The sequence below is a fragment of the Apodemus sylvaticus genome, chromosome 22, assembly GCF_947179515.1.
Source record: "Apodemus sylvaticus chromosome 22, mApoSyl1.1, whole genome shotgun sequence".
Lineage (NCBI taxonomy): Eukaryota > Metazoa > Chordata > Mammalia > Rodentia > Muridae > Apodemus > Apodemus sylvaticus.
Genome location: NC_067493.1, coordinates 20,372,210 through 20,388,802, shown reverse-complemented (window position 1 = coordinate 20,388,802; position 16,593 = coordinate 20,372,210). Strand labels below are relative to the sequence as shown.

At 39.7% G+C, this 16,593-nt stretch overlaps 1 protein-coding gene across 1 annotated transcript in view; it reads left to right on the top strand.

The window, feature by feature from the left end:
- Positions 1–16,593, top strand: part of LOC127672681 (vomeronasal type-2 receptor 116-like) — a 101,249-nt gene that overhangs the window by 40,796 nt on the left and 43,860 nt on the right. The window lies entirely within an intron of this gene.

Below are 16,593 nucleotides of genomic sequence, written 5' to 3'. Positions count from 1 at the left end.
CAATCCTTTTGGTTACATTTCAAAAATGGAGTATAGTAACCTATTGCATCAGATAGCACATACCATATCAGAAAACCCTGGAACTGAGCTGTAAACATCCCTACTGGCCAGAGTTCATAGTATCAAATGCAAGCTGTTGGAGAGAAAGGGCATTTCTCTCCAGTGATTTTATTAGTCAGGACTCTCTACAGTGACTTATAGGATGTGGTCCAGTTAATCCACCAATGGCTGACTATGAACAGAAAGTCCAAGAATCCTATAGTTGTTCAGTCCACAGTGCTGAATGCTTCATCTGGTCTTCAGTATATGATGGAATCCAAGATAAATAGGCTACAACTTCAATGAAGGAATTGACTTACTAGAAAGGAGAGGCCGATTAAGCAAAAACCAAAAGCATCCATCTTCCATGTTCTATAGAGGATTTCAGCAGAAGACATAGGCCAGATTTTATCTAGATCAAAAATATGGATTAGGGAAACCAGGGTACAGGGCGGGCGGAGGCAAGAGCAGCAGCGGCTCATCCAGAGGAAGGACCATCAGCAGTGGAAACAAGGTGACAGGGTCCAGGCAGGCTCTGCGCCCATTACCACTAACCATCGCTGGCCAGCCAGACTGCAAGTGGTGGCAGATTTACAGCACCTTTCACCATACAGAAGCCACATCAGAAATCTGCCTCTCGCCAGTCAGTTATGAGAGACTGGCTTCCATCTTGGTTCTCGGACGCCAGAGAGATCAGACAGCCTGAGGTACGCAAACATAACCCGAGGCCAACATTGCGGGGGTCTAAGCCCGACAGGCATTGGCCTGCACCCAGGCCCTGGGCTGTTCAGGGGGCCATCAGTGTGCCACCCCGGCCAGGAGGTTGTTTGCCCAGCCAGGCACATGTGCAGCCATTTTGGCTACAGGATGCCAGAGCATTCTAGTAGGCACAGATGGCTAACAGTCATAGCCCAAGGTTAGCATAGCAGGGCGGTCCAGGCCCGACAGGCCTTGGACTGCCCCCAATCCCTGGGCTGCTCAGTGGGCCCTGTGTGCCAACCCGGCCAGGAGGTTGTTAGCCCAGCAGACTCTCATAGCACTTTCAGGGTACGCTCGCACACCGAGAACCAGTTAACACTCATAGCCCAAGGGGAACTTTGCTCAGGCATTGGCCTGCCAGGCTTTTGCCTAGACCTGGGGACTGAACAGCTAGGTTAGCCTTGTGTGCACCAACCTGGTTGGGAGATCAGCTGCCCAGCAGAGTGATCATCACTCAGAAAAGTTCCCACAGAATAAACCATCAGCAACACTTGGTTTACAGACACAATCTGGGGCAAGGCACACTAGGGCTCCAAGGGCACCCAAGAGGAGGACAGCATATCAGCAATCTGTGACAGGGGAAACCCAGCCATCCAGTATTGCGAAAATAGCCCTATAGCCTCACAGGAGGCTCAAACATCAGCCAGAGACAAGACCAACTAACGCCAGAAAACAAGATGGTAAAGGGCAAATGCAGGAACACTACTAACAGAAATCTAGACAATATGTCAATGTCTGAACCAAACTCTCCAACATCAGCAAGTCCTGGTTACGCCAACACACCAGGAAAACAAGATTTGGATTTAAAAATCACTGGTCATGATGCTGCTAGAAGAACACAAAAAGGACATAAATGAATCTCTTAAAGAAATACAGGGGAACATGAATAAGCTAGAAACCTCTATAATGGAAACACAAAAATCACTTAAAGAAATTCAGGAGAATAAAGCTAAAGAGATAGAAGTCAATAAAGAAGGAACACAAAAAAAAAAACTTAAAGAAATGCAGACAGTGAGTCAAATGGCAGGAGTCATGAAAGAGGAAACACAAAAATCTCTTAAAGAATTAAAGGAAAACACAAACAAACAAATGCAGGAACTGAGAAAAACCATCCTGGATCTAAAAAACAGAAGTAGAAACAACTAAGAAATCACAAAGGAAGACTTTGGAGATAGAAAACCTTGAGAAGAAATCAGGGGCCATAGATGCAAATATCAACAACAGAATACAAGAGATGGAAGAAAGAATCTCAGATGCCAAAGATACCATAGAAACCATTGACTCAACAGTCAAAGAAAATACAAAATGCAAAAATCTTGTATCCCAGAACATCTAGGAAATCCAGGACACAATGAGAAGACCAAACCTAAGGATTATAGGCATAGATGAGAGTGAAGATTTACAACTGAAAGGGCCAGCAAATATTGTCAACAAAATTATGGAAAAAAACTTTCCCAACTTAAAGTGAGAGATGCCCATGAATATACAAGAAGCCTACAGAACTCCAAACAGACTGGACCTGAGCAGAAATACCTCTTGTCACATAATAATCAAAACCCCAAATGTACTAAACAAAGAAAGAATATTAAAGGCAGTAAGAGAAAAAGGCCAAGTAACATATAAAGAAAGACCTATCAGAAACAACTTCAGCAAAGTGGCTGGCTACAAAATTAACACAAGCAAATCAGTAGCCTTTATATATTCAAAGGATAAGCAGACTGAGAAAGAAATTAGAGAAATGACCCCATTCACAATAGCTACAAACAACATAAAGTATCTTGGAGTGACTCTAACCAAACAAGTGAAAGACCTATATGACAAGAACTTCAGATCTCTGAAGAAGGAAATCGAAGAAGATCTCAGGAAATGGAAAAACCTTCCATGCTCGTGGATTGGCAGGATTAATATAGTTAAAATGGCCATCTTGCCAAAGGCAATCTACAGATTCAATGCTATTCCCATAAAAATCCCAACCCAGTTCTTCATAGAGCTAGAAAGAGCAATTCTCAAATTCATCTGGAATAACAAAAAACCCAGGATAGCTAAAACTATTCTCAACAGTAAAAGAACTTCAGGGGGATTCAATATCCCAGACTTTAAACTCTACTACAGAGCAATAGTGATGAAAACTGTATGGTATTGGTACAATATCAGGCAAGGGAATCAATGGAATAGGATTGAAGACCCAGAAATGAACCAACACACCTATGGTCACTTGGTCTTCGACAAAGGGGCTGAAAGCATCCAGTGGAAAAAAGATAGTCTTTTCAACAAATGGTGCTAGTTCAATTGGAGGTCAGCATGCAGAAGAATGCACATCAATCCATTCTTATCTCCTTGTACCAAGCTTAACTCCAAATGGATCAAGGACCTCCACATAAAACCTGAAACACTGAAACTAATTGAAAAAAAAACTGGGGAAGACCCTGGAGGACATGGGCACAGGGGAAAAGTTCCTAAATAGAACACCAATAGCTTATGCTCTAAGATCAAGAATTGACAAATGGGACCTCATAAAACTACAAAGTTTCTGTAAGGCAAAGGACACCGTCAAAAGGACAAAACGTCAACCAACAGACTGGGAAAGAATCTTCTCCAACCCTAAATCCGACAGAGGGCTAATATCTAATATATACAAAGAACTCAAGAAAGTGGAACCCAGAGATCCAAATAACCCTATTAAAAAGTGGGGTATGGAGCTAAACAAAGAATTTTCACATGAAGAACTTCGGAGAGCTGAGAAACACCTTAAGAAATGTTCAACATCATTAATTATTAGGGAAATGCAAATCAAAACAACCCTGAGATTTCACCTCACACCAGTCAGAATGGCTAAGGTCAAAAATTCAGGAGACAGCATGTGTTGGCGAGGATGTGGAGAAAGAGGAACACTCCTCCACTGCTGGTGGGATTGCAAGATGGTGCAACCACTTTGGAAATCAGTCTGGCGGTTCCTCAGAAAACTGGGCATGTCAATTCCTGAGGACCCTGTTATACCACTACTGGGCATATATCCAGAGGATTCTTCAGCATGCAATAAGGACACATGCTCCACTATGTTCATAGCAGCCCTATTTGTAATAGCCAGAAGCTGGAAAGAACCTAGATGTCCTTCAACGGAGGAATGGATACAAAAAAAATGTGGTATATTTATACAATGGAGTACTATTCAGCCATTAGAAACAATGAATTCATGAAATTCTTAGACAAATGGATGGAGCTGGAGAACATCATACTAAGTGAGGTAACCCAGTCTCAAAAGATCAATCATGGTATGCACTCACTGATAAGTGGATATTAGCCTAGAAACTTTGAATACCCAGGACATAATCCACAAATTAAATGAGGTCCAAAAAGAATGGAGGAGTGGGCCCTGGTTCTGGAAAGACTCAGTGCAAGAGTATAGGGGAATTCCAGAACAGGGAAGTGGGAAGGGGTAGATGGAAGAATAGGGGGACGGAAGAGGGTTTATGGGACTTGCAGGGAGTGGGGACCAAGAAAAGGGGAAATCATTTGCAATGTAAATAAAAATAAATTAAAAAAAAAGAAAGACCTATCAGAATCATACCAGACTACTCACCAGAGACCATGAAAGCTAGATGATCCTGGGCAGATCTCATGCAGACTCTAAGAGAACACAAATGTCAGCCAAGACTACTATACCCAGCAAAACTCTCAATCACCATAGATGGAGAAGCCAAGATATTCCGTGACAAAACCAAATTTACACAATATCTTTCCACAAACCTAGTTCTACAAAGAATAATAGGATGAAAACTCCAATACAAGGAGGGAAACTACACCCTGGAAAAAGCAAGATAGTTACCTTCTTTCATCAAACCCAAAACGAAGATAACCACTCAAATATAAAAATAACATAAAAAATGACAGGAAGTAATAATCATTATTCCTTAATATCTCTTAACATCAATGGACTCAATTCCCTAATAAAAAGACATAGACTAACAGACTGGATAAGGAAACAGGACCCTACAATTTGCTGCATACAGGAGACACACCTCAGTGTCAAAGACAAACACTACCTTAGAGTAAAAGGCTGGAAGACAATTTTACAAGCCAATGGTCTTGGGAAAAGAGCCAGAATAGCCATTCTTTTTTTTTTCTTTATTGATATATTTTTTATTACATTTCAAAAGATTTCCCCTTTCCTGGGTCCCCACTCCCCGCAAGTCCCATAAGCCCTCTTCCCTCCTCTCTTCCTCCATCTACCCCTTCCCACTTCCCTGTTCTGGTATTCCCCTATACTGTTGCACTGAGTCTTTCCAGAACCAGGGGCCACTCCTCCATTCTTTTTGGACCTCATTTAATATGTGGCTTATGTCTTGGGTATTCAAAGTTTCTAGGCTAATATCCACTTATCAGTGAGTGCATATCATGATTGATCTTTTGAGACTGTTACCTCACTTAGTATGATGTTCTCCTGCTCCATCCATTTGTCTAAGAATTCATGAATTCATTGTTTCTAATGGCTGAATAGTACTCCATTGTGTAAATATACCACATTTTTTATATCCATTCCTCCATTGAGGGACATCTGGGTTCTTTCCAGCTTCTGGCTACTAAAATAGGGCTGCTATGAACATAGTAGAGCATGTGTCCTTATTGCATGCTGAAGAATCCTCTGGGTATATGCCCAGGAGTGGTATAGCAGGGTCCTCAGGAAGTGTCATGCCCAGTTTTCTGAGGAACCACCAGACTGATTTCCAAAGTGGTCGCACCATCTTGCAATCCCACCAGCAGTGGAGGAGTGTTCCTCTTTCTCCACTTTACTAAAACTCAAAGCACACTTTGCACCTAACACAATAATTGTGGGTAACTTCAACACTCCACTCTCCTATATGTACCAATCAGGAAAACAGAAACTAAACAGGGACACGGTGAAACTAATTGAAGCTTTGGACCAATTGGATTTGACTGATATTTATAGAACATTTAACCCTAAAGCAAAAGAATATACCTTTTTCTCAGCATCTCATGGTACCTTCTCTAAAATTGACCATATAATTGGTCACAAGGCAGACCTCAACAAATATAAGAAGATAGAACTAATCCCATGCCTCCTATTGGACCACTATGGAGAAAGAGTGGTTTTCAATAGCAACAAAAACAACAGAAAGCCCACATACACATGGAAGCTGAATGATACTCTACTCAGTGACACCTTGGCCAAAGAAGAAATGAAAGAAATCAGAGACTTTTTAGAATTTAATGAAAATGAAGGCACAACATACCCAGATCTTTGGGACACAATAAAAGCAGTGCTAAGAGGAAAACTCATAACCCTGATTGCCTCTAAAAAGAAAATGGAGAGAGCATACACTAGCAGCTTAACGACACACCTGAAAGCCCTGGAACAAAAAGAAGCCAATTCACCCAGGAGGAGTAGAAGTCAGGAAATCATCAAACTCAGAGCTGAAATCAATCAAGTAGAAACAAAGAGAACCATACAAAGAATCAATGAATCCAGGAGCTGGTTCTTTGAGAAAATCAACTAGATAAGCCCTTAGCCAGTCTGACCAAAGCACACAGAGAAAGTATCCAAATTAACAAAATTAGAAATGAAAATGAGGATATAACAACAGAAACAGAGGAAATTAAAAAAAAAAAAAAACATCAGATCCTACTACAAAAGCCTATACTCAAGACAACTGGAGAATCTGGAGGAAATGGACAATTTCCCAGATAGATACCAAATACCAAAATTAAATCAGGACCAAATAGATCATCTAAATAGTCCCATAACCCCTAAAGAAATAGAAGGGGTCACAGAAATTCTTCCAACCAAAAAAAAAGCACAGGACCAGATGGTTTCAGTGCAGAATTATATCAGACCTTCAAAGAAGACCTAACACCAATACACTTCAAACTATTGCACAAAATAGAAACAGAAGGAACACCACCAAACTCCTTCTATGAAGCCACAATTCACTGATACCAAAATCTCACAAAGATCCAACAAAGAAAGAGAACTTCAAACCAATTTCCCTTATGAACATCGATGCAAAAATACTCAATAAAATTCTTGCCAACCGAATCCAAAAACACATAAAAAATGATCATCCACCATGATGAAGTAGGCTTTATCCCAGGGATGCAAGGTTGGTTCAATATACGGAAATCCATCAATGCAATCCACTACATAAACAAACTCAAAGAAAAAACCACATGGTCATTTCATTGGATGCTGAAAAAGCATTTGACAAAATTCAGCATCCTTTCATGCTTAAAGTCTTTGAAAGAACAGGAATTCAAGGCCCATACCTAAACATAGTAAAAGCAATATACAGCAAACCAGTAGCCAGCATCAAACTAAATGGAGAGAAACTTGAATCAATCCCACTAAAATCAGGGACTAGACAGGGCTGCCCCCTTTCTCCTTATCTTTTCAATATTGTACTTGAGGTACTACCTTGGGCAATTAGACAACATAAGGAGGTCAAAGGGATACAAACTGGAAAGGAAGAAGTCAAACTATCATTATTTGAAGATGATATGATAGTCTACCTAAGTGACCCAAAAAACTCCACTAGAGAACTCCTACAGTTAATAAACAACTTCAGCAAAATGGCAGGTTATAAAATCAATTCAAGCAAATCAGTAGCCTTCCTATACTCAAAGGATAAGCAGGCTGAGAAAGAAATTAGGGAAATGACACCCTTCACAATAGCCACAAGCAGTATAAAGTACCTTGGGGTGACTCTTACCAAACATGTGAAAGATCTGTATGACCAGAACTTCAAGATTCTGAAGAAGGAAATGGAAGAAGACCTCAAAAAAAAAAAAAATGGAAAAACATCCCATGCTCATGGATTGGCAGGATTAATAGTTACAATGGCCATTTTGCCAAAAGCAATATACAGATTCACTGCAATACCCATCAAAATCCCAACTCAATTCTTCACAGAGTTAGAAAGAGCAATTCTCAAATTCATCTGGAATAACAAAAAACACAGAATAGCTAAAACTATTCTCAACAACAAAAGAAATTCTGGGGGAATCAGTATCCCTAACCTCGAGCAATACTACAGAGCAATAGTGTTAAAAACTGCATGGTATTGGTACAGTGACAGGCAGTCGGATCAGTGGAACAGGATTGAAGATCCAGAAATGAACCCACACACCTATGGCCACTTGATCCGCGACAAAGGGGCTGAAAACATCCAAAGGAAAAAAGATAGCTTTTTCAACAAATAGTGTTGGTTCAGCTGGAGGTCAGCATGCAGAAGAATGCAAATTGATCCATCCTTGTCTCCTTGTACTAAGTTCAACTCCAAATGGATCAAGGACCTCCACATAAAGCCAGACACTCTGAAGCTAATAGAAAAGAAACTGGGGAAGACCCTTGAGGACATCGGTACTGGGGGAAAGTTTCTGAACAGATCTCTAATAGTGTATGCTCTAAGATCAAGAATTGATAAATGGGACCTCATAAAATTACAAAGTTTCTGTAAGGCAAAGGACACCATCAAAAGGACAAATCGGCAACCAACAAATTGGGAAGAGATCTTCACCAACCCTACATCAGAGAGAGGACTAATATCCAATATATACAAAGAACTCAAGAAGTTAGACCCCAGAAAACCAAATAACCCTATTAAAAATGGGCTACAGAGTTAAACAAAGAACTCTCACCTGAAGAACTTCAGATGGCAGAGAAGCATCTTTAAAAATGCTCAAATTCATTAGTCATTAGGGAAATGCAAATCAAAACAACCCTGAGATTTCATCTTACACCAGTCAGAATGGCTAAGATTAAAAATTCAGGAGACAGCAGGTGTTGCTGAGGATGTGGAGAAAGAGGAACACTCCTCCACTGCTGGTGGGGTTGCAAATTAGTACAACCACTCTGGAGATCAGTCTGGCGGTTCCTCAGAAAATTGGGCATGTCGCTTCCAGAAGATCCTGCTATACCACTCCTAGGCATATACCCAGAGGATTCCCCAGCATGTAATAAGGATACATGCTCTACTATGTTCATAGCAGTCTTATTTATAATAGCCAGAAGCTGGAAAGAACCCAGGTATCCCTCAACAGAAGAATGGATGCAAAAAATGTGGTATATATACACAATGGAGTACTATTCGGCCATTAGAAACATGAATTCATGAAATTCTTAGGCAAATGGATGGAGCTGAAAAACATCATACTAAGTGAGGTAACCCAGTCTCAAAAGATCAATCATGGTATGCACTCACTAATAAGTGGATATTAGGCTGGAAAACTGGAATACCCAAAACATAATCCACACATCAAATGAGGTACAAGAAGAATGGAGGAGTGGCCCCTTGTTCTGGAAAGACTCAGGGCAAAACCAGAACAGGGAAGTGGGAAGGGGTGGGTGGGAGAACATGAGGAGATAAGGGGCCTTATGGGACTTTCAGGGAGGGGGGCAGAAAAGGGGAAATCATTTGCAATGTAAATAAAAAATATATGGAATAAAAATGTTTATCAAAAAAAATATGGATTAAAGATCTGTCTTTTCCCAACTCAAAAGATCTGTATTAAAGGTTTCTCTTCCTACATCAAAGATCTAGATGTGGAACTTCCTACTTCAAATTATGCAAAACTTCTTCACAGATTTGGCATTCATTTTTGGATTTTAGTTGACTACAAATGTAGTCAAATTGATAAGCAAGAACAGCCATCATAAGCTCACCTCTTGTCAACTTGACACACAATCTTAACTCATGATTTATTTCTAAAGGAAAACAATAACCAGGTCATAATGACACCTAAACTTGATGTAACTATCCCTCATACAACCACAAATACATTATGGATTTAGCATAAGAGACAATGCCCTTGAAAGACAGTATTTAATGTCTCAAACAAATATGATAACCATTAATGTTCTCTTAATTGATGATTCATTACACAATAAAGAAATTGAGGAAGAAAAAACAAGTATCTGTATAAACACATTCTTAACAAATATAACAGAAAAACTCATGTCAATTATAATCCTCATTTCCATAACTGGTCATGTGGCCTTAGCTTATATTTATACCTATCTTTCTCCACTACTCGTTCTGTCTTTGTTCCACCCTTGGCAAGCACCTCAGCAAGTGTTGGTGCTTTACCAGGAGGAATGACCCATATCTTCATATCCTTTGCCATCTTGCCTGGATTAGGCTTTGCAGTTTCTCATTGATTTAATTGGCATGAGAGCACCAAGAAACACCCTAAAGGATAGCCTGCACTCCAGTCATAATTCTTACCTCCATTGTGGAGAAGGAAACCAATTTCCCCATGATGATCTGGATCAGTCACTCCACCTAACCCTTTATTCCTTTTTTAGCCTGCTCCAGGAGTAGGATATTTCTGTGACAGGCCTGAGTGTGCTTCTTATTCTCAGAATGTGAACTTTGTGACGTTGTTCTAGAAATGCAGGTGAATGCTTTAAGTGGAACTTAATAGGCAATATGGACAATGGTGCCAAGAGCAGTGTAAATTATGATGGCCTGACGCAAGAGGTTTATGAGGATAATGTTAGTAAATGCCCACGGACCATTCTTATAATATTTTGTAGGTGGAAAAGTGGCTGCTTTCTTCTCTTGTCCAAAGAAAATTTGCCTAAGCTTTAGCCTTCAATTTAAGACTTCTGGATAAATAACATTGGCAGATGAGATTTCAAGACAGTCTAGTACTAATTCTATTGTGGTGATTAGTGGTCTTATGCAGATCTATAATGAAAAGGAACAAGCTGAGCAAGGAAAAATACAAAAGGTTCAATTTGAAGAAGAGAGGAACACCAGGAAATATAATCAAGCTAAGTCCTGTACTCAAGGAGATAAAAAGATTTTAAAGCCTGATATTAAATGGGATGAAGGGGTGATGACCTCAGGGCAAGACACCACCAAGTTAAGCTTCCAACTTGTGAAAAGAAATTAGAAAAAAACCTAAGCAGTGAGGGAACCATTCAAAAGAGAAATATGATGCAGATGTGATTGAACGAGGGGGCCATATTTCAGCCCCAACAAGCAGCAAAACTTGGCAACTTAGGCCACTTATTTTTGGCTTTGGAGTCAATGATACAAGAAATGGATCATAGAATCTACATCTGTGACTAAGGAAAGCCACTGAGGCCAGGCATATGCCAAGAATGTTTCTTCATGGATCCCAGAGAGGCCACTGTGTAAAGCTGTGAAGGTGAAAGCTGGATTTCATTGAAAACTGCAAAATGTTGGAGATTTCAGAGGCATGGGATATCTGCCAAGGAAAGCTGCTAACAAGGTGTAGAACCAATTCAAAACAGAGAAGTGTACTGCAGTTAACAAACCTAAAAGGAGTTGCACATCTGGAAATCACTCTGACATCAAACATTGAGATGCAGGGTTCAGAGTCTGCCCAAATGCTTTTGGACCTTGCTTTGGTCCTCACAATGCTCTCTTTCCTTCTTTTTGGAACGGTAATGTATATTCTATCCCAATATATGTCAAAAGTATGTGATCTGAATTTTAATTTAATGGTCTTACGCTTAAGAGATTGCCTTCAGTCTCAGAAGAGACTTTGAACTTTGGAATTTTAAATAATGTTCAGACTGTGATGCACTATGGGGAATTTTGAAGTTGGATTAATTGCATTTTCCATTATAATATAGAAACAGGCCTATGAGGGAAGAGCAGGGCTGGTATGTGGTGGTTGGTTTATGAAAGACCACCATAGCTTCATTTGTTTGAATGCTTATTCACCAAGGAACAGCACTTTTGAAAGAATTGGGAGTCCTTGTTGAGATATGTGTGGCCTAGTTGGGAAAAGTGTGTCACTGAGTATGGGCTCTGAGGTTTCAAAAACCCAAGTCAGGCCCAATGACCTTCCCTTCTTCCTGTTGCCTGTGAATCAAGATATAAAATTTTCAGGTCCTTCTCTTGAACCATGTCTGCCTACATCCCACCATGCTGACATGGACTAAACCTCTAAAAAAATGTAAACAAGACCCAATTAAATATTTTACTTTAGAAGAGTTGCCATTGTTATGATGTATTTTTACCATAATAGAAGATAGACTGAGACAGGGACCTTACCTATTGTGAGGCCTATAAATTTTAATACCAACTTACTAAGCAAGATGCACCCATTTGTAAAATAGTGGCATTCCTGTTATGTGGTAAACAGTCTCTAATTGCATTTGAGGCCCACTCCACAGCAGAGAAATCTTGATTAGTTCTGAAATCCAGTCAAAAACATGTAACTGAGGAAGTCATAAGCTGCAGTGGGGAACTTACTACTGTTTAGCTATTTTACGTAGCGCCAAACTACCTTTTAAATATATGTTTAAGGCTGTATACCAATGCTACTTTCAACCTCAATGGAAGAAGCCTTTCTTCACAGTAATCACCAATCCAGTTACACTTTCTCCAGGTGCTGAGAATAAGTGACTGTTGAGTGTTGAGCTCTATACTAGACATTTATAACACCCTTCTCTAAGGATCAGGGAACATTCCAGAAGAGGAGTATGGAAAGAATATTGGATGTGGAAGACATGGAGAAATACTGGAAAATGCCATCTTCTAAGAATATAATTGTGGCAATCTTGAACTCATAGAAGCTGAAGTTACTTTTGCTGGATCTGCAAAATGCTAGCTATATCAACAGTGAGCTATGGAAATGGAAGGGTGCTCTACTCACCCTACTGAACTATTGGTATTAAAATGCCTAAAAGATTAGACATCATTATCTTTAATTTTGTACCAACTGACATTCCACTCCTAAGCTTCAGAAGTTTTAAACTATGCTCAAACAGAAGACCTCAGCTTCCCACATAAAATCCTGACATTACAGGAAATGTAAACCACCTTTTTGGTCATTCCTAGTATGCAGCTTTTATTTATCATTTCTTGAAAGTTAAGTATCTGAGTCTTTCCAGAACAGGGGGCCACTCTTCCTTTCTTCTTGTACCTCATTTGATGTGTGGATTATGTTTTGGGTATTCCAGTTTTCTAGGTTAATATCCACTTATTAGTGAGTGCATACCATGATTCACCTTTTGAGTCAGGGTTACGTCACTTAGTATGATGTTCTCTAGCTCCATCCATTTGCCTAAGAATTTCATGAATTCATTGTTTCTAATGGCTGAATAGTACTCCATTGTGTAGATATACCACATTTTTTGCATCCACTTTTCTGTTGAAGGATACCTGGGTTCTTTCCAGCATCTGGCAATTATAAATAGGGCTGCTATGAACATAGTAGAGCATGTATCCTTATTACATGGTGGGGAATCCTCTGGGTATATGCCCAGGAGTGGTATAGCAGGATCTTCTGGAAGTGAGGTGCCCAGTTTTCGGAGGAACCGCCAGACTGATTTCCAGAGTGGTTGTACCAATTTGCAACCCCACCAGCAGTGGAGGAGTGTTCTTTCTCCACATCCTCGCCAACACCTGCTGTCTCCTGAGTTTTTAATCTTAGCCATTCTGACTGGTATAAGGTGAAATCTCAGGGTTGTTTTGATTTGCATTTCCCTAATGACTAATGAAGTTGAGCATTTTTTAAGATGCTTCTCCGCCACCCGAAATTCTTCAGGTGAGAATTCTTTGTTTAACTCTGTACCCCATTTTTAATAGGGTTGTTTGGTTTTCTGGAGTCTAACTTCTTGAGTTCTTTATATATATTGGATATTAGCCCTCTATCTGATGTAGGATTGGTGAAGATCTTTTTCCAATTTGTTGGTTGCCAATTTGTCCTCTTGATGCTGTCCTTTGCCTTACAGAAACTTTGTAATTTTATGAGGTCCCATTTGTCAATTCTTGATCTTAGAGCATACGCTATTGGTGTTCTGTTCAGAAACTTTCTCCCTGTACCGATGTCCTTAAGGGCCTTCCCCAGTTTCTTTTCTATTAGCTTCAGAGTGTCTGGTTTTATGGAATTCATTGTTTCTAATGGTTGAATAGTACTCCATTGTGTGTGTGTGTGTGTGTGTGTGTGTGTGTACCACATTTTTTTTGTGTCCATTCCTCCATGGAGGGACATCTGAGTTCTTTCCAGCTTCTGGCTATTATAAATAGGGCTGCTATGAACATAGTGGAGCATGTATCCTTATTTCATGCTGGGGAATCCTCTGGGTATATGCCCAGGAGTGATAGGGCAGGGTCCTCTGGAAGTGTCGTGCCCAGTTTTCTGAGGAACGGCCAGACTGATTTCTAGAGTGGTTGTACCAGCTTGCAATCCCACCAGCAGTGAAGGAGTGTTCCTCTTTCTCCACATCCTCACCAACACCTGATATCTCCTGAGTTTTTAATCTTAGCCATTCTGACTGGTGTGAGGTAAAATCTCTGGGTTATTTCGATTTGCATTTCCCTAATGACTAATGATGTTAAACATTTCTTAAGGTGCTTCTCAGCTATCCAAAGTTCTTCAGGTGAAAATTCTTTGTTTAGCTCTGTACTCTGTTTTTAATAGGGTTATTTGGTTTTCTAGGGTTTACCTTCTTGAGTTCTTTGTATATATTGGATATTAGCCCTCTGTCAGATGTAGGGTTGGTGAAGATCTTTTCCCAATTTGTTGGTTGCCGTTTTCTCCTTTTGACGGTGTCGTTTGCCTTACAGAAACTTTGTAATTTTATGAGGTCGCATTTGTCAATTCTTGATCTTATAGCAAAAGCTATTGGTGTTCTGTTCAGCAACTTTACCCCTGTGCCCATGTCCTCAAGAGTCTTCCCCAGTTTCTTTTCTATTAGTTTCAGTGTGTCTGCCTTTATGTGGAGGTCCTTGATGCACTTGAACTTGAGCTTAGTACAAGGAGAAAAGAATGGATCAATTCGCATTCTTCTGCATGCTGACCTCCAGTTGAACCAGCACCATTTGTTGAAAAGGTTATCTTTTTTCCACTGGATGTTTTCATCTCCTTGGTCAAAGATCAAGTGACCATAGGTGTGTGGGTTCATTTCTGGGTCTTCAATCCTATTACATTGATCCACATGCCTATCACTGTACCAATACCATGCAGTTTTTAAACACTTGCTCTGTAGTATTGCTTGAGGTCCAGGATACTGATTCCTCCAGAAGTTCTTTTACTGTTGAGAATAGTTTTAGCTATCCTGTGTTTTTTGTTATTCCAGTTGAATTTGAGAATTGCTTTTTCTAACTCTATGAAGAACTGAGTTGGGATTTTGATGGGGATTGCATTGAATGTGTAGATTGCTTTTGGCAAGATGGCTATTTTAACTATATTAATTCTTCCAGTCCATGAGCATGGAAGATTTTTCCATTTTGAGGTCTACTTCAATTTCCTTCTTCAGACACCTGAAGTTCTTGTCATACAGATCTTTCACTTATTTGGTTAGAGTCACACCAAAACACATTATATTGTTTGTGGCTATTGTGAAGGGTGTCATTTCCCTAATTTCTTTCTCAGCCTGCTTATCCTTTGAGTATAAGAAGGCTACTAATTTGCTTGAGTTGATTTTATAACCAGCCACTTTGCTGAAGTTGTTTATCAGCTGAAGGAGTTCTCTGGTGGAGTTTTTGGGTCACTTAAGTATACTATCATATCATCTGCAAATAGTGATAGTTTGACTTCTTCCTTTCCAATTTGTATCCCTTTTACCTCCTTATGTTGTCTAATTGCCCTAGCTAGTACAACAAGTGCTATATTGAAAAGATATGGAGAGAGGGGGCAGCCTTGTCTAGTCCCTTATTTTAGTGAGAATGCTTCACATTTCTTTCCATTTAGTTTAATGTTGGCTACCAGTTTGCTGTATATTGCTTTTACTATGTTTAGGTATGGGCCTCGAATTCCTGTTCTTTCCAAGACTTTTAGCATGAAAGGATGTTGAATTTTGTCAAATGTTTTTTCAGCATCTAATGAAATGACCATGTGGTTTCATTCTTTGAGTTTTTTATGTAGTGGATTGCATTGATGGATTTCCATATATTAACCATCCCTGCATCCCTGGGATGAACCCTACTTGATCATGGTGAATGATGGTTTTGATGTGTTTTGGATTTGGTTGGCAAGAATTTTATTATTTTTGCATGGAGGTTCATAAGGGAAATTGGTCTGAAGTTCTCTTTCTTTGTTGGATCTTTGTGTGGGTTTTGGTATCAGAGTAATTGTAGCTTCATAGAACGAATTGGGTAGTGTTCCTTCTGTTTCTATTTTGTGGAATAGTTTGAAGAATATTGGTGTTAGGTCTTCTTTGAAGGTCTGATAGAATTCTGCATTAAAACTGTCTGGGCTTGTGCTTTTTTTAGTTGGAAGATTTTCTATGACCCCTTCTATTTTTCTCTGGGTTATGAGACTGTTAGATGATATATTTGATACTGATTTAATTTTGGTATTTGGTATCTGTCTAGGAAATTGTCCATTTCCTCCAGATTCTCCATTTGTGTTGAGTATAGGCTTTTGTAGTAGGATCTGATGATTTTTTGAATTTCCTCAGTTTCTGTTGTTATATCTCCCTTTTCATTTCTAATTTTGTTTATTTGGATACTTTCTTTGTGCGCTTTGGTCAGACTGGCTAAGGGTTTATCTATCTTGTTGATTTTCTCAAAGAACCAGCTCCTGGATTCATTGATTCTTTGTATGGTTCTCTTTGTTTCCACTTGATTGATTTCAGCCCTGAGTTTGATGATTTCCTGCCTTCTACTCCTCCTGGGTGAATTAGCTTCTTTATGTTCCAGGGCTTTCAGGTATGCCATTAAGCTGCTAGTGTATGCTCTCTCCCATTTCTTTTTGGAGGCATTCGGGGCTATTAGTTTTTCTCTTAGCACTGCTTTCATTGTGTCCCAAAGATTTGGGTACGTTGTGCCTTCATTTTCATTAAATTCTAAAAAG